Raw genomic sequence first — 19,481 nt, 5'->3', positions numbered from 1 at the left:
CGGTGCTTCTGCAGCACAGAGTTGCAAAGCCTCAAGGGATGTGGGTGGAGCCTCCACAGTGATTGGGCCATTTGTACTAGAAAAGCAGAAAGTGCCACTTCTGCTTCTTAAGTCCCTCTCCCTCTCCCTCCCTCTTTTTCATTTTCTTCCTGAGAGAACCCAGACTGTTCTAGTTTGTAGGGTTGCTGCATCTCAGCTGCATCTGGTGATATTTTTTTTACCTCTTTCTTTTTTAAAAATTTTTTAAAGATTTATTTATGTATTATGTATACAATGTTCTGTTTGCATGTATCCCTGCCCAGTGGAAGAGGGCACTGGATCTCATTATAGATGGTTGTGAGCCACCATGTGGTTGCTGGGAATTGAACTCAGGACCTCTGAAAGAGCAGTCAGTGCTCTTAACCTCTGAGCCATCTCTCCAGCCCTCTTTACCTCTTTCTTTTCAGTCTAGTTTTATCCCAAACTGTCTCATTGCCTCCCACCCCATTTTTGTTTCTATAATTCTTTTTAAGTTCCCTAGTCTGCTTCTTCTTTGGTTTTTATAGTTTCAAATGATGGTTTGTATCTATGTATACACACATACACAGATAATTCTGAAGGTCAGAGAAGTTAACTCCAAACACTGGAGTCTTGCAGGCACTACAAATTACACTGGCTATCAACCAGTGATTAAATCTGAGTTGACAGCTTCTGGGAGATCACCTTAACTTTGTGCCAGGGGAGGGGCAAGCATTTCTACCATGAAGACAATCTTCTGTGGTGGTTGGAAAGAGAATGGCCCCCATAGGCTCAAATGTTTGAATACTTGGTCCCCAGTTACTAGAACTGTTGAGGAAGGATTAGGAGGTGTGACCTTGTTGGAGGAGGTGTGTCACTGGCAGTAGGCTCTGAGGTTTCAAAAGCTCAGGCTAGGCCCAGTCTCTCTTTCCCTCTCTGCCTGCTGTCTGTGGATCAGGATGGAATCTCCCAGTTACTGCAGCAGTACCATGCCCGTCAGCTTCTCACCATGATGATCGTGGACTAACCCTCTACAGTAAGCAAGCCCCAGTGAAATGCTTTCTTTAATAAGAGTTGCTTTGGTCATGGTGTTTCATCACAGCAATAGAACAGGGACCAAGACATCTTCACATTCTGTAAATCGTAGCATAGTAATGGCAAAACAAAAGTACTTCCGGATTAAAGAAAATGGGAGAGGGGGCATGATGAGAAAGAAATCTCTAGACTTCTGAGTTCAGGTTTTTCTGATGGTACAACTGGTGGTAATTTCAGGGTCACCTGTCATGTCTAAGTTTGGTAGAGAAGAATGACACACGGAAGCAGCCTGGCTGGGCTTGGGGATTTCGCAACACTTGCCTTGAGCTTCAGGTCAGTTCTTGGCTGGAATCCACTTGGGATCCTTTCACAAAGGCCGTGCAGTCACAGCTGACCACCATCCTGTTCAGATACGCTGTCATCAGGGTTAATAACTGTCTTCAGTGGAAAATGTGTGTGGAGTCCGGAGCACTCATCTTCCTGCTGAAGCCTGAGGAATTCCAACCCGTAGGGGATTTCCAGAAACCATCCGACATATCTGTCTGTGAGGTAGATCTGTTCCTCCCCAGCTGCTAGACTGAAAGATAGCACTTTCCACACATCAAAAGTCCAGGCAAGATGGCCAAGAACCTGCTCCTGCACCAGGGAAGGGGGATAGCCATCTTCCTCCTCAAGCTCTGCCCCTCCCCTCATCTACTTCCCACCAACCCAGTACTGTCCATTAGTCCTACTCTGCCATTTTTCTTCCTTTTATGGAACAGGCACCATTCAGAAAATTTTACTTACTTATTTATGTATTTATTTATTATTTTTATTTTTTGGCTTTTTGAGACAGGGTTTCTCTGTGTAGTTTTGGTGCCTGTCCTGGATCTCGCTCTGTAGCACAGGCTGGCCTCGAACTCACAGAGATCTGCCTGGCCCTGCCTCCCGAGTGCTGGGATTAAAGGCGTGCACCACCACCACCACCACCACCACCACCACCACCACCACCACCACCGCCTAGCCAGAAAGTTTCTTATTTGTAAACTTAAGTAATTTTTATATACTAAAATCCACTCGCTGCTTCAAACTTCGTCATTCCATGTTATAGTTACAGTGACCATCCCTAACCCAAAGTTGTCAAAATCCTCTCTAGTATTAGTTTTACATGTATTAAGAAGTAAAATTTAAGTCTATAGAGGTCCAAATTCTGGCATGGTTGCCTTCACCTAGGAGACCCGAAGGAGAGTGTGTTCCCTGTCTGGTGGAGCTTCTGGGGGCCACTCTGGTGTGCCTCCCCATGGGTGTCCTCTTCTCTTCAGTCTTTGTATCTGACATCATGTCAGCTTCTTCTCTCTGACAGGCCTCCATTTCACTTGGAGAAGAGCACTTGTCATCAGATTTAGGTCCCATCACAAGAATCCAGGATGAATGGCCCCACCCCCACCCCTGCCACTCCCAGGTCCTAAATATACCTCCAAGCACACATTCTAATGGGTAGGGCCTGGGGTTGGTCACGTTGCAGGGCAACCGTGGAAGCAAAATGACACTGGTTTTCTTTCTCTTTCTCTCTGCTTTTGTCTTGTTTTGTTTTGTCTTTCCAGACAGGGTTTCTCTGTATAGCTGTAGTTGTCCTGGAACTCAGAGATCATCCTGTGTCCACTGAGATTAAAAGTGTGTGTCACCACCCCTGGCTCACATATTGGTTTTCTTCAGCAAGATTCACAGCAGTCTGTGGTGATGTCATGCGATGCAGATTCGTTATCGTGACTTAGATGTAATCTCTTTTTAAAAGACACCACTGACATTTTATCAGTATGCAATGCAGAATAGCATTGTGTAAGCCATTCCCAGCAAAGAAGTCTTTATGTCAGAAGGTTTGAATTTTGAGTAAGGAAATTGCTTTCAAGATCCTGAAGATAAGCACATTTACAGACCTTGTGAGACTGTGTGTTCCAGAGCTTTGAATGTCTTTTTTTTAGGAATGTACTTTACTTTACTTTTGATATGTTGATAAGTAACCCCACAGGACACAGATTCCTCTTACTCAGTTTTTATGTTAAGGCCGTTATGTTAAGGATGATGTCTTTGGAGGAGAAATAGAGCCAAGAGTGTGTCACTCTTAACCAGGGTGGTGGGGCACACATTTAATCGCAGCACTCGGGAGGCAGAGGCAGGCAGATCTCTGAGTTTGAGGCCAGCTTGGTCTACAGAGTGAGTTCCAGGACAGCCAGGGCTACGCAGAGAAACTTTGTCTCAAAAAACAAACAAAAGAAACAAAAACAGCAACAAAAACAAAAAGCAAAGCAGCCAGTTGGCCACTCTTTATCCAGCCTCTGTGTGTATATATTTATATCTGTATATCTGAGCATGTGTGGTATGCATCTGTACACATGTGTACACACATGTGAAGAGACCAGAGGTCAGCACTGGTGTCTTCCTCTGTCACTCCTTTCTTAGTTTGAGGCAGGGTCTCTCACTGAACCTGGAACTTCAATTTCAGAGAGCCCCTTGTGTGCAGCAGTCCTCTCCAAGACTGAAATCGGCTGCTCTGCAGTGTAGCTCATAAAGACAGGAAGTAAACAACTCAAAATAGCTTCAGGAAGTCCCTGAAACTGACCAGATTGTCTAGCTTCTTCCTACCCCAAGAGTATGTAAGCAGTAAAGACCCTTGAGTGTCACCCGTGTTGTGGGATATTCCCTAGCCTTTCTCAGGGAAAGCTTTTAAGCATAAAAACAAAGTTCTGGGTTGACATACTACGGTTAACAAGAACCGTTAGCCAGAAGTGGAACTACAGATGCCCAAAAGCAAGATTAGTACATTTAGAGGCTTTCCTAGAACTATGGACTTTGATGGATTAGGTCTTTGTTTTCATCTTTGGCAGGTGGTGCTGTCTATGTGCTGAGTTTTACAACCTGGACGACACTTCCATCATGGAGTCAGTTGTGCTGTGTGTGTGGGGGGGGGTTGGAGCTACTAAGGCCTGGGACCCTGTTATAACTCCCAGACAACCCCAGTAGCCTGGCATAAGCAGAGACCAGCTGAGCTGCTTGAAGAGCTGATCTACATGGCCAGTTCTAGACCAACCAAGGCTGTAAAGCAAGGGATAAAGAATACTTCTTTAAAAATAGTGTGGTGGCTTTAGTCCTAGTATTTAGGAGGCAGAGGTCAATGGATATCTATGAGTTTGGGGCCAGCTTGGTATACATGTTCAGTTCCAGGCTTACATATCTCAAAAAAAAAAATTAGAGAGAGACTGTCACCAAGTGCACTATATCAACATTGGTATCCTGCTGGTGGTATAATATGTATGTCTACAAACCTTTACCAATGCATGACACTGGACAAAATGAATAAGACTTTTCTCAATATTCAGCTCTCTCTCTTTCTCTCTCTCCCCTTCCCTCCCCCTCTCTCATATTAAGTTATGTTTAATTGTATCCCCTGTGTAGGTTCTTGGATCTACCAACATAAAAAAGACATTACATATTTCTAATGGGATCCTTTTAGTTTCCTCTTTTTTCTTTTCTTTCTTTCTTCTATTTTTCTTTTTTCTTTTTCTTTTTTGAGACAAGGTTTACCTGTAGCCCTGGCTGTCCTGGAACTCCATCAGTAGACCTCTAATTTAAGAGAGCCATCTGCCCCTGCATCCTGAATGCTGGGATTTAAGGCGTGTGCCACCATGCCGGGCTGCTGATAGCACCTTTTTACAACTGTGTTTGCCCATCTCTAGCTTCCTTCCTCCCTGCAAGCAAACCCCTAGTCGCTGGACATGACAGATTTATCTTTCATTCCTAAAATGCTGTCTTTTCAAAATGCTGCCTAAACAGAATCAAGCTTTCTAAGTAGTGTAGAACTTTGGGAATTGGCACCCTTCATCATAATTTCCTAGTGACTGATCTAAGTTATTGCAGATCTTTCGTGTGGTTCTTTGTATTACTAACAGAACACAGTTGGTTTGACCAGTTTACTGGTTGGAGAAATGCTGGGCTAATTCCAGTTTTGAGATACACTGAATGCTACTGAGAACATTTGTGTGCATGTTATACCACAGAAATGAAGAACTTCAGTCTTCATTTCTGTGGCATAAATGCCCGATGGTGCAGTTTATTGCTAGGTCTGGTAATTGTGTGTTTAGTTTATGGAACACTGCCAAACTGTTTTCCAGAGTGACTGTGCCATATCACACCACCCCCTACCACCAGTATTTAGGTGATCCTGTTTTTTATATCCTCTTCATCATTTGATGGTGTCAGCAAATAGGTATAGTACTTAAAGATTCGTGGTTTTAATTAGAATTCTTCCGAGGGCTAGTGATGGCTGGTGATGTTGATCACCTTGGAAGAGCTTGCTAACCATCTGACTGTCCCCATCAATGAAATGTACTTGTTTCTTATTTGGATTGTTTTTCTACTGTTGTGTTTTGAGGATTTGTTATGTAGTCTAGTCTTGTTAGATATGTGGTTTACAAATATTCTTAGTTTGTAGCTTGTGTTTTCTTCCTCATGGTCTTTAGCAGAGCAAAGAGTTTACATTTTGATGTCGTCCAGTCTTTTTTATTATTTCCTTTTGTGAACTTTCCTATTTGGTGTCTATTCTAATTTTTGTCTGGCTTTAGAGACCAAAGATTTTTCTCTATTTTCCCACCCGTTAATGGCTTTTTAGTTCCACTCTGAACCCTCTGGTCCATTTTGTATAAGGTGTAGAATTCTTGTCCCAACTTACATTTTTATCGGGATGCTCAGTTGCCCTAGAACCCACTCTTCACAGGAATTTCCTTCCCCCACAGAACTGGTTTTGTACCTTTGTCAAATATGGGCATATTTCTGCAGATTCATTCTGGGATCCACTGGTTTTCTTCTGTGTACTCTCTGTTGGGATATTTGCAGTCTTGGCTACTACAGCTAAATGGTATGTCATGAAGTCTGCTAGATTACTCCATAACTTTTTCAAAATCATTTTAGCCATTTTAATTCCTTTGCATTTTGACTGACATGATTGTTTAAATATTTGATAGAGAAGGGCAGTGGTGGTGCATGCCTTTAATCCCAGCACTTGGGAGGCAGAGACAACAGACAGATCTCTGTGAGTTCGAGGCCAGCCTAGTCTACAGAGCTGGTTCCAGGACAGCCAGGGATACACAAGGAAACCCTGTCTCGAAAAACAAATATATGTATTTGATAGAATCTGTGTAGACATAACAGTCTTATTAAATAAGAAACACAGAGCCAAATGCAGAGTTAAAAGCCCAAGAGGTCAGAGCAGTAGCTAAGAGCTGAGACTAAAAACCCTTTCTTACCCCTCACTGCTGCTGCCGCCGTCCTTCCCCTCAGAAAGAGACCTACTTCCTGTGTGTCTGTCTTTTTATTGACTTTCTGTTCTGCCTTCTTATTGGTTGTAAACCCAACCACATGACCTCCTCAACACTGCCTGTCTTACAGACCTCTAGGTCTCTATGGTTGGTATTGAGATTAAAGGCGTGTGTCTCCATGCTGGCTGTGTCCTTGAACACACAGAGATCTGCCTGTCATGTGATCGGGATTAAAGGTGTGCTGCTACCACCGCCCAGCTTCTGCTATGGCTTGCTATTAGCTCTGACCCCCAGGCAACTTTATTTATCAACATACAAATAAAATCACACTTCAGTACAAATGAAATATCACTATAGATCTGTAATGATACTTGGCTTGAGATTTTTTTTTGTTGTTTCCCCTTTTTACTTCTGTTAGTCTTGCAAAGAATTTATAGATTTTATCAACATCCCAGACCCAAGAAACAGCCTTTCTCATTTCTCTTTGACTTCTATCTTCTAATAGCAATATTAATGTCTGCTTTTACTCTCTTTCTTTTGCTTCAGTTGGACTGGGTTTTCTCATTTCCCACCTTTTTTTCTTTTCTTTTTGAGACAGGGTTTCTATCTGTAGCCCTGGCTTTTCTAGAACTTGCTCTGTGTACCTGGCTGGCCTCAAACTCATTTTCTTGATTTCTTCAGGTGTGGGATTAAATTGTTAATTTGAGACTTTTCTGCTTCTTTTCCTTCTTTTTGCAATGCCGGAGATAGAACCCGAGGTATGGTGTGTGCTGCACAAGCACCCGTCACTGAACTACATCCCGGCTCTTTTCTGTGTTTCAACATTACTCTAATTGCATCTCAATGTTTTACACACACACACACACACACACACACACACACACACACACACACACACACTTTTCCAAGATAAGGTTTCTCTGTGTAGCCCTTGCTGTACTGAAACTTGCTCTACAGACCAGACTGACCTCAAACTCAGAGATCCGCCTGCCTCTGCCTCCTGAGTGCTGGGATTAAAGGTGTGCGCCACCACCACCTGGCATTCGGTGTTTTTTTGTTGTTGTTTTGTTTTTGCTTTTGTTTTGTTTTTTTCGAGACAAGGTTTCTCTGTGTAGCTTTGTGCCTTTCCTAGAACCCACTTGGTAGTCCAGGCTGGCCTCGAACTCACAGAGATACGCCTGGCTCTGCCTCCCAAGTGCTGGGATTAAAGGCGTGCGCCACCACTGCCCGGCGGTATTCAGTGTTTTATATTTTCTAAAAAGATGTATTTATTTATTAGTATTTGTGTGTGTGTGTGTGTGTGTGTGTGTGTGTGTGTGTGTGTGTGTGTGTGTAGCCCCATGGGGGCATGATCTCTTGGAGATGAAGTTACTGGCGGTTGTGGACTGGCAATTATGGGCCTCCTGACGTGGATGCTGAGAACCAAATCTGCGTCCTTTGGAAGAGCAACAGGTGCTCCTAACTGCAGAGCCATAGCTCCAGCTCCATTAACATATTTTCAAAAACGCATTTCTGTTTTCAATAAATGATGTATCTTTTGTGATTTCATTTGAAAATTCTTATTTGACCCATTTGTTATTTCCTTGCTGTTTTGGGTTTTTTGATACAGTGTCACAGGCTGGCTGTGAACTCCCTCTGTAACCAAGGCTGACCGTGAATTCTTGATCCTCCTGCATCTACCTCCTGTACGCTGGGATGATGAATGTGTACCCCACCTTTAGCTGGCCCTTGCCTGGTTAGCAATGCTGTTTCTACATGGTCAGAGATTGTTTTTTTAATGTGGCTGCTATTATTTTCTAATTGGATGCCGTTAACGGCAGCGGACGCCACATGCAGGATTATAGTTATGTGAACTTTTTGAGACACGTTTTATGGCCCCAAACACGGCTTTTCTTGGTGACACTTCCACTGAGCACTTGAGAAATGTTGCCTGTGGCCCAGGTTGGGTCAGCTGTCTGTTTTGGCTTCTGCTGGGCTGTAGGGTCGGTTGGCCTTTCTCGGTGCTGGGTGTCTGAGGGAGGACTGAAGTCCAGCTAGGATGATTTTTTTTTTCAAGACAGGGTTTCTTTGTTTAGTCCTTGCTGTCCTGGAACTCACTATGTAGACCAGCCAGGCTGGCCCGGAACTCAGAGACCCGCTTGCCTCTGCCTCCCAAGTGCTGGGATTAAAGGCACCCAGCTATTTGACACATTTTATAGTAGTAGCTGGAGATGTAAAGACACATTTTAACAAATTTAGCATTAGTAATACAATAGCTACTGAGCATTCTGACAGGACTTCTTCCTTATATATGACGAACTGATGTGCTTTATTTTGCCTTCTTATTTTTGTGGGTTCAAATTTTTTTTTAATTTAATTTTCTAATTGTCTACAAGGCAGCTAAGTCTCTTGGAAAGGCATTCATTTACGCCACTCCTAGGTTTCGACACCAGATGAATAAAAGAAAGAAAGAGAGAGAGAGAGAGAGAGAGAGAGAGAGAGAGAGAAAGAAAGAAAGAAAGAAAAATAAAGGAGGACATGACGGCTCCTAAGGAGTTGAAGTCTTTATTATAGATATAAGGGAAAGCACAGACAGAGACATCTGGAAGAGTACAGAGTGAACATGGCCAGCAGACTGAACTGGGCCTTGTGAGGGGAGGGGAGGAGAGAGGAGAGAGCTAGAAGCCAAGAGGCCAGGAGTTGGGGAACCAAGAGTGGTAGCCAAGAGGCAGAGGCTGCCATAGCCAAAATGGCTGGGTTGTATAGGGATCAGAGAAGCTGGGGGAAGGGAAGCCCAGCCCAGTCTGGAGAGTTTAGTGTAGGGGGCTGGGTGTGCTAGCCGGGATGTCTTCGCAGCAGGTACTGAGGATGCTGAAGAGGTGCTGTTGGACAGCATCCGCTTTGATATGGTAATAGGCACCTCTGATAGCCATTTGTCCTGTGTTTCCTTAAGACCTAACATGGTTGTTCTTTTATTTATTTATTTATTGGCTGCCCTCCCCTATATCTGCACCCCCTCCCCATATCTACAACTGTTCCAGTCATCCCTTCAGGAAGTGGAGCCCAGTTCCTCTGCCCTGAACGTGAGGGATTTAGGCATTCGCTTCTAACCGAATAAGGCTGCAGTGATGGTGTATGGTGTAGGCTGGTTGCACAGAGCATCGTGGTTTTTCCCTCTTGGATCAGTCTCGGGCCATTCACGCCGCTCCTGGAGTGGTCTGGGTGGTGGAGAGCCGAGATCTGCCATCAGCTGTGCTCTAGAGCTATCTGGAAAGCCACTCTAGTCTTCAGCTGATGTGGCCCTGGTGCCTGTGTGTGCTGCCGCGACTTTGTAAGAGCCCCTGGGCCACAGCTCCATCCAACTAAACTGCTCCCAGGTGCCTGGCTTCCTGAGCTCATTTCCGGCAGGATTCTGAAGGCTAAGTATACCATAAAGGAAGAAATGTCCCTCTTAGCTTCTGAGGTTCAGGGGTCTGAGATCAGGACCTCGAGAGGCCTGGTTGCTGCATGGGAACATGGCAGAAAGATCACGTGCTGAGAAAGAGTAGACTGCTAGCTCCAACCTTTCTTCCTCCTCTCTACAGCCATTCATCCATCATGGCCCCACCCGACCCTAGAGGCCTTTCAAAGTTTGGACCTTCGAATACCAGGATTGCGTTTATCCCATAGACTCTAGTACCGACCTTTAGAAACTGTATGAAATACTGTTGAGTTTTGTAGATCTAGTCTTTCTATTTATTTATTTTCCAAGTCCACATGTATGTGCATGTGTGTGTTCATTTATGTAAATGCACATGCGTGCGTGTGTGTAGGCATGTGCAGTCACAGCACATATGTGAGGGTCACAGGACAACTTGCAGTCCTTCTGACCTTGTAGATTCCAGGGATGGAACTCGGGTTGTAAGGCTTGGTGGCAGGCACTTTTTGTTGTTTTAAGCCACCAATTTTTTGTTTTGTTTTGTTGTTTTAGGGTGTATGTGTATGAGTGTGTGTGAATAGGTAATATTTCACAGTATGTTGCAGTAAATGGTCACTGACTATTTACTGCTTCTTCAGGCTTTTCTATGACTTAGTGACGTGTTCTCAGATGACAGCTGGCCCTTTAAGCTCCAGGCTCCCGGTTTCCCTTCACCTCTTTAGCTGTCTGGAATGAGTAAAGGAACGGGTCTTTTTACACGATCTGCAGCGGTCTCCCCTGTGTCCAGCTGACTCCATGTTTAGTTCCCTCAGAGTCCCGATCTCAGACCATTTGATGAGTACAGGAGATACTGACTTTCTGACTGTGATGGCGTGCCCCATCAGGCCCTGGAGGAGGACCTGGAAGAGAAAGCAGTGGTGTTTGTGTGGGACTGAGTGGGGGGGCAGCAAGGAGGTACTAGGAGGACCCTCCCTGTGGAGTGGACTGGATGGGAAGGAGACATCCGACATGACCAGGTGGGAGATCCGGTCTGCAGGCCATAGGCCAGTTTAATTGTTTTTGAGACAGTTTCACTATAGCCTTGGCTGGCCTGGAACTGGCTATGTAGACCGGGTTGGCCTCAAACTCATAGAGATTTGCCTGCCTGTGCTTCCTGGGTGCTGGGATTAAAGGCATGTGGCACTACACCTACCTCTAATTTCAATTAGAAGTTAACTTTGAAGGCATATAGAGAGAAGAGAGCTGGGCATGCTGTTCCTGGTGGTGGTAGGTGAGTACTAGCATGCCCGAGGCCCAGTTTCATCCTTCTGATGACCACAGTAAAAAAGAAGACAGGAAGCCGGGCAGTGGTGGGGCACGCCTTTAATCTCAACACTTGGCAGGCAGAGTCAGGCGGATCTCTGTGAGTTCGAGGCCAGCCTGGTCTACAAGTGAGTTCCAGGACAGGCTTCAAAGCTACACAGAGAAATCCTGTCTCGAAAAGACAAAAACCAAACCAAAACAAAAAACAAACAAACAAAAAAAGACAGGCGCTGTGGCCAGGTGTTCCTTACATATCAGCGGAGGGTAATGTAGACCCTGTATTGAAGGTTGTGAGAGGCAAGAAGCGAAAGATGCAGAGACAGGACTCAAACAGCTGAGGTGGTGTGTCCTGGGGTGGTCATTTCAGCAAGTAGGCAGTTGGTGGTGATAAGAGCACCCTCTGTGTTCCAGGGAGGGTGTGTGTAGCTGAGAGGCAGAGGACACAGGAAGGTCGGGGCATGGGCGAGCTGCATGCGGACCTGCGGGTGACCTGCGGGCCAGTGTGTCCGGCCGCCCTACAGCCGCGGAAGCATCTGAGATAGAGCAGTACTTTGAAATGTTGAGGGTTGCTCTTTACATTTGGTCTTTGTCTCTGTTTCCGCTCAGAGTTTTAGGTTTTTAAGTTCATCTGTTGGTTTGCTTTTGCAGTGCTGTGGGATGGAACCCAGACCGTGCACACGGTAGGCTAGCACTCACCCGCTGGGCGCCAGCCCCGGACCTCTCAGAGTTTTTGCTGTGTCTCCAGGGTGAACTCACCTTTCCAATTTCCTGGGAGATTTCTGTCTCAGGGGCTTTTGTTTCTCTGGACTTCCCCTGGGGTGAGCAATTAACTGTAAACCATGGCTTTGATGTCAGCCTCTGCTGGGAGTTCAGGAGAGGGAGGAAGAGTCACAGACTTGCTTCTTGGTCCTCGTTGCATTCACACTTCCCGGTCTATCTCTGGTGTCACTTTAGTGAGGTAGCAGTAGGGATAAATACATAATGCAAACTCTCAAATTTCACCGTCAAATCATTAAATATAGGTTTCTCTTGCCCTTATGGAAGGCTCAGTAGTGTTTGGTCTGGCTCTGGCTGGTTTTCCGTTTCTCTTTTTGAACCCAGAGATGATATTTGACGTAGGTCTCAGAAAATCAATCTTCTCTGTCAAACGTTTTCTGCACTTGGCTTTCGAAACATTATACTCCAATCTTCCTGGCTGCTTCTTCTTAGTCGGTCTCTCCTGGACTTGGCACCGCTGGCTCACCCCAGAGCCTGGTCCTTTCTCCTTATCTGCGCTCATAGCATTGTGAGCTCACCCCGCTGATCGCTTTAAATTATATGTTTCCTTGACTTGCAGTTTCTCCCACAGTGACCTCTTCCCTGAAGTCCGGCTTCATCTGGCCTGCAGGCAGCCCCCGGGCCCCGCAGCTGTCCTGCCTCTTACAGAACACCTGCACACCTTGCTCCTGCAGCCCCCACACTTGCCTTCCCACAGTCTCCCCGCTCAGATCAAAACTGTTTTCCTAAGCACCGGCTTCTTTCCATACGCCACATCCACCTCTGATCCCTGTTCCTTTTACCTTGAGAATACATCTGCGGTCCACGGGTGTCACCTTCCCTGACAGTGCCTGGCCCAGCCACCCGGAGCTTCCCCAAAGGTCACCTAAAGTGCCTTATGGCTGGCCCCTGTGTGGGTTCTTCCTTCTCTGTTCAGCACCCGGGGTGTATTTTAACAGACTTGTGTTTGTCTGATGCAGAGAAAAGCATGGTGTGCACACTCCAGCCCGGCTTGGCTGATTCCTGCACTTCCCCCCTCTCTGCTCTCACTGGCCTGATTGCCCTCCTCAGGCTGGCCACACCCTCTTCCACCTTCAAAGACTGGTCGTCACTGCCCCCTGTGCCAGCCCATCTTCAGCTGTGCCCAGATGTCTCCTTAGTGAGGCCTTCCTGAATCTACAGAACGGACTGCCCCTCCCCCATTCCATGTCCTCGTCACCTTATTTTTCTCTCTAGAACTTTCTACCAATCCAAAATTGCACATTTTGTTCTTTTTATTCCATCTCGATCTTCCTCCCCAACAGTGGAAACTGGGGAGTTCAGAGGGGATTTTTTTTTTTTCCTTGTCTGCTCTTCGCCACGGGGGCCCAGCATGTAGCCTACATTAGCTGCTCAGTAATGGAATTTAGACTGGACGCTAACTTCTGTCATCTTGGAAGTGGTTAACTTCTCTGACCTTGTATTGATTTAATAATTGAAACTAAAGAGCGCCAATAAAGAGCAACCTGCAGCCAGACTGACAAGGAGCAAAGGGCAGTTTGGCAAAGAGATGACCTATTTTGCTCATCTTTTTTTTTAAAAAAAAAAATTCTGTGTCCTTTCTCATCCACTGAATCCTCACAGTACCAGAGTCTGTAGAAAGCAACAGTTACACTGATAAGACCCGGTTCTGAGAAGTCAGGGTTTGTCCACGCACAGGGAGTCGCAAGCTGGCAAAGCCCGCGCTATTGTGTGATATTTCAGAACTCAAAGGCTCTTGTTTTTCTCTCGCAGAATGGGTGACTCGGGCTGATGAAATGGGTCAGTGTGTGAAGTCACTTGCTGCCAAGGCTGGCGACTGGAGTTTGATACCCAAGTCCCACGTGGTACAAGGAGGGAGCTGATCCCCACAAGTTATCCTCTGACTTTATCACACATTCAGTAGCAGAGGAAGGGACACACACACACACACACACACACACACACACACACACACACCAAATAAATAAATAAATGTAATAAAAAAATTGAAAACAAACACACTTCTTTTTTTTTATTTTAAAAAAAGTTTTTTCGTTTTACATACCAATCCTGGTTCTCCCTCCCTCCGTCCCTCCCTCCCTCCCCTTCTCCCATCCCCACCCCCACCCCACCCCTGACTTCCCCTATCCTACCCACACCCACTCCCCAGAGAGGGCAAGGCTTCCCCTGGGGAGTCAGCGGAGTCTGCCATACTAAGTTGGGGCAGGACCAAGCCCCTCCCCGCTGTGTCAAGGCTGAGCAAGGTATCCCACCACAGGGAATGGGTTCCAAAAAGCCAGTTTATGCACCAGGACAAACCCTGGTGCCACTGCCAGGGGCTTCCCAAACAGATCTAGCCACATAACTGTCTCCCACACTCAGAGGGCCTAGTTCCGTCCTATGCATGCTCCCTCGATGACAGGCCAGAGTCCGTGAGCTCCCACCAGCTTGGGTCAGCTGTCTCTGTGGTTTTCCCCATCATGACCTTGACCTCACTTGCTCCTGTGACTCCTCCTGCCTCTCTCCAACTGAACTCCAGGAGCTCAGCCCAGAGCTTGCTTGTAGATTGCCTCACCTGCTCCCACTGGTTACTGGATGTAGGTTCTATGATGACAATTAGGGTGGTCACTAATCTGATTGTAGGGGAAGGCCAGTTCAGGCACCCTCTCCATTGTTGCTAGGAGTCTTAGCTGGGGTCATCCTTGAGGATTCCTGGGCATTTTCCTAGCACCAGGTTTCTTTTTTAACCCTCTGATGGTTTCCTCTACCAAGATATCTCTTCCATTGCTCTCCCTCCCCCTCCTTCACTTCACTCAGCCACCTCAGTCCCTCCTGTTCCCATCCCCCTCCTCCCCCCCCCACCCCCCAGTTTACCCAGGAGGTCTTATCTCTTTTCCCTTCCTGGGGCCATCCATGTATCCCTCTTAGGGTCCTCCTAATGGCTCTCAGCCATTAAGAACACTGGCTGCTCCTCCAGAAAATGAAGCTTCCCAGCAACCCCATGGCAGCTCACGACCATCTGTAATGCTAGTTTCACCCACTTTAGGCCTTGGCAGGCACCAGGTACACACCTGATGCACAGACATACATGCAGGCAAAATGCCCATGCATTAAAAAATAAATAAATAAATAAAATAGCTGGTGTGGTAGCACGTGTCTTTAATCCCAGCACTTGGGAGGCAGAGGCAGATGGATCTTGTGAGTTCAAGGCCAGCCTGGGCTACAAAGTGAGTTCCAGGACAGGGCTACACCAAGAAACCTTGTGTCAAAATAATAAAATGATGAGGATGAGGATGAAGATAATGATGATGATTGTGGTGATTTTAATGACAACAACAACAACAATTTTAAAAAACTGCAAAGAAATGGGCAGCTTAAGAAACTGGTCCTTACTGCCTGGGCAGTGTGGGTGTGCTGGCAATGGAAAGTGGCTCCTTCTGAGTTTGTCCCCAGAGATTTGCATGCCCAATATGGAGTGGCTTTTCTGCTCTTGCCTCTTGAAGCATCACTGGCATATACTCTCATCCCTCCCTCCAAATGGAATGGGCTGACTTGGGGCTCCCAGATCAGGAAGCCTCACTTTATCCCCAGCATGTAGAAATTAAGGGAATTCTTAAGGAGTTTCTTGGGTTAGAAGCCCCAGGGATACCAATGGATCAATTTATGATCTAGTTTAGTATCTATAAAATAAATATATAATTATATTCTATTATTATTAGAAAACAGAGGCCGCAGACTGTAATTTGATTTTCAATAACATCTAAATTATAGTTAAGAAGGATATTAATTGTATTAAATTTTTTTAATTATCTTTATTCATTTTAGGTGTGAGTGTTTTACCTGCATGTTTATGTGTGCACCACATGCATGCTCGTGCCCTCGGAGGTCAGCAGGAGGGTGTTAGAGAATTTGATCACCTGGAACTAAGTTACAGATGGTTGTGACCCACTCTGTGGGTGCTGGGAATTGTACCCAGGTCCTCTGCAAGAGCATCAAGTGCTCTTACCAACAGAGCCCTCTAAGTGCTCTTCTTACCTGTGGTGCCGTCTCTTCAGCCCATAGAAACTGTATTTCCAAAGTTACTATTACTTCCCCCCCCAAATAAAGGCTATAATCGCCACCCGCTTAAAATCTTGAGCGTGTATTAGTTTTGCCGCCTCCAGATAGCAAATTGAGACACAGAGTCAGGACTTCATAGCCTACCTGTGACAGAATATCCCTAAGTCGAACTAATTGAGGACAGGGAAAGTTGAAATTAGTAGAAAGGTAAAATTACAGAGTGTAAAGAGACGCAACCTTTCTGTGCTTTGCTTTGTACTTGACCCCAATTAAACGGCAGCTAAGTCTGCAAAGTACAGGTCCTGCAGGGTGGGCCTCCTTTAACGAGCGGTCCGGAACCCTTAGTTAGCAGTTTGTTTGTAAATAGCAACAAGTATAAATTATTTTCAGCGAGTTAAATATTTTTTGCTGAAATATCTCCTCCACTGCCGTGCTGCTGAGAAAGCTTTGGGATGTGGGCCAGCTGAACTCTGACAGTCCCGTCCGTATCACACAGCCCCTCCTCTGTGTAAACTGGAGAGCTGCACCACCCTACCCCACCCCCACCCCACCCCACCCCACCCCCATGCAGCCTGGTCACATCAGACCCTTGGTGGTGTGGGAAGCGACAGCCGTCCTGTTCCTAGAAGAGACGTCCTCAAGCTGGCACCTTGTGAAATGGATGTTAGGGACTTCGCAGTGCAAGGATTTGTCTTCTGGGGTACACGGTTGCTATTTCAGACTTCCTTTGTATCCTAGGGAAGCCAGCCCCAGGTCCCCAGCACAAGTTCAACGTGTCTTCTTGTCTGTGTGTCTGTCCTTCACCCTGTGCCTGCTCCCCACCACCCATGACATCCCAGGCATTCTGTTAGGTGTGACATGCACTGTACCCGAGTACGCACTGACCAGATCCTCCCTGCTTCCCCACGCTCCCATCCCCAACTTCCCAACCTAGTTATCACCATCCACTTTCAGGTCTGCTTTTATCAGCTTCCACATACAGGAGAGGGCTTGTGGTGACCTGTCTTTCGAGACTGGCTTAGTTTTAACTTGGATCCCTCCACTTCCATCCACTTTGCTGCAAATGAGAAGATATCTTTCTTCTTTTCCTTTTTTGGTTTTGGTTTTGTTTGGAGACAGACTTTCTCTGTGTAGCCCTGGCTGTCCTGGAACTTGCTCTGTAGACAATCATAGTTAATGGCTGAATAAAACCCCATTGTGTATTTATACCATATTTTCATTTTCTGAGCATTCATAGACTGGTACTGAGGGAAATCTGAGCTATTATGAAATGCAGGCTTGTTCTTTAAGTTGATTTCATTTCCTTTGGATAGACACCTAGAAGTAGGGGAGCTAAGTCATTTAGTAGTTTTATTTTTACTTCTTTAGTGATCTCCATAATGGCTATACTACTTCATGTTCCCACCAACAGTATATACAAAGTTCCTTTGCCCCGCCCCCATCCTCGTCAGCATTGGTTATTTGTTGGTGGGGGTTGATGATAGCCGTTCATGCGCAGTTCGAATGTAATCTCATATTTTTTTTTTACTTTCATGTCCCTGGGGGCTAGTGATATTGAGCATTTTTCATATGTTTATTGGCCATTTGTATTTCTTCTTTTGAGAAAGCTTTATTCAGATCATCTGCCCCCCCCCTTTTTTAGCTAGAGTTCTTGCTTTTTGTTATTTTGTTTTTTGAGGTGCTTATACATTCTGGATATGAAACCTTGACTGACAAACGCTTTCTCGAATTTCTTAGGTTGTTCATTCATCCCATCGATCATTTTCTTTCCTGTGTAGAAGCTTTTTCATCTGAGATAATCCCATTTGTCAATTCTTGATTTTCTTCCCTGTACTTTCGGAGTCCTATCTGGAAAACCATCGACTGTCTCCATGGTTCAGAACATTTATTTCTTTTAGTAGCTTCAGAGTCTCAGCTCTTACCTCTAGTTCTTTGACCCAATTTCAATTGACTTTTTACTCTATCTATCTATCTATCTATCTATCTATCTATCTATCTATCTATCTATCTATTCTGGTACAGGGTAAAAGACAACTTACAAGCTTACATCTTCTGCATGTGGCTATCCAGTTTTCAAGCACCGTTTATTTTAGAGGCTGTCCTCATCCCTGTGTGTGCATTTTGGTGTCTTCGTGGAACATCTGTTGGCTGTAGAGGAGACAGTTTATTTCTGGGATCTCTATTCTGGTTATGAGTCCATTTTTATGGCAATTTTATGGTGTCATGGTCACTGTGTGTGTGTGTGTGTGTGTGTGTGTGTGTGCGCGCGCGCACTTGCATGCACACACACACACACACACACACTAAATAAATAAATAAACATCGTTAAAACATTCTAAGCTGGGCGGTGGTGGCACATGCCTTTAATTCCAGCGCTTGGGAGGCAGAGGCAGGCGGATCTCAATGAATTCAAGGCCAGCCTAATCTACAAAATGAGTTCCAGGACAGCTAGGACGGTTACACAGAGAAACCCTGCCTTTAAAAACCAGGGGGGGGGGGGGGGAGGAGAAAGAAAGGAAGAAGGAAGGAAAGAAAAAAGAAAACATTTTAAAACATTTGCTCTCAGGCAGGCAGAGGCAGGTGGGTCTCTGTGAGTTCAAGACCAGCCTGGTCTACAAGGTTAGTTCCAGGACAGCCATAGCTACACACAGAAACCCTGTCTCGAAAAACAAACAAACAAATAAAAAGATTGCTTTGGTTAGTTAGGTCCTTTTGTGCTTTCATATGACTTTTAGACTTATTTTTCTAGTTCTTTGAAGAATATGATTGGTATTTTGATAGTTTGTAACTGAATTTTCAAAGCAAGTCTCTTTGAGCCATTTTAGCGATACTAATTCTTCTGATCCACAAATGTGGAAGATCGTTCCATTTTCTTTGTGTGCGTCTTCTTTAATTTTTTCATTAGTGTTTTGTAATTTTCATTGTAGGGAACTTTTCCTTCCTCAGTTAGGTTTATTCGTGAATATTTTAATCTACATCGTGACTGGAATTACTTTGACGATTTCTTCCATAGCCAATCCATTACTGATCTATAGAAAATTCTCGTCTTCTGACACTTCTCTTTGGACTTTGGGTTCTTTGAGAACTGAGACCTTCTTGTTGGTCTTTCCTGTCTCCCGAATCACTAGCAGCTGAGGTGGCATCTAAGAAGGACACAGTGCCTGAAAAACCTGAGGGCAAGGCTTCACCCTCACAGCTGAAGCTGCTGCGTGCCGCTTGACTCTGGCGCCGGACCAAAGCTCTCTGGAGGGTGTATGATGTCAGGTTCCTAGCTTCGCGTCTGCCCCTCTAATTTCTTCCTCTTCCTGCCTGGGACAAGGAGAAAGGAAGGAGACGGACTGCTCTATGCACAGTTTGCCATGTCAGAACCACGAAGAGAGGCGGAAATAGCAGAGGAGGGGACGGGACTGTTGATCTTTCAGGTTTCCCTCCCTGGCCCCTGAGCGCTAATGCAGCAAGCAAAGAGACCACTCGAGGCCCTGAGAGGGGCCATCCTATTCTAAGGCCTTTCTAGAACAGCTCCTCTGTATATATAACCAGGGTGACCAGCTGTCCTCATTTGCCCAGGACTGTCCTGATTTTAACACTGAAAATTGTGTTTCCCAGGAAACCATTCTCAGGAACACAGAAAGCACAAGCTCTTG

The 19,481-nt window shown here is 45.6% G+C and overlaps 1 protein-coding gene across 6 annotated transcripts in view; it reads left to right on the top strand.

Annotated features, from left to right (window-relative positions):
- The window catches only part of Tjp1 (tight junction protein 1), a 256,337-nt gene that overhangs the window by 136,305 nt on the left and 100,551 nt on the right, over window positions 1-19,481 (top strand). The gene's annotated exons all lie outside the window — the stretch shown is intronic.

Source organism: Peromyscus maniculatus, chromosome 1 (assembly GCF_049852395.1).
Source record: "Peromyscus maniculatus bairdii isolate BWxNUB_F1_BW_parent chromosome 1, HU_Pman_BW_mat_3.1, whole genome shotgun sequence".
Classification (NCBI taxonomy): Eukaryota; Metazoa; Chordata; class Mammalia; order Rodentia; family Cricetidae; genus Peromyscus; species Peromyscus maniculatus.
The sequence above is the reverse complement of the archived record's forward strand: the minus strand, read 5'-3'. Positions and strand labels throughout refer to the sequence as shown.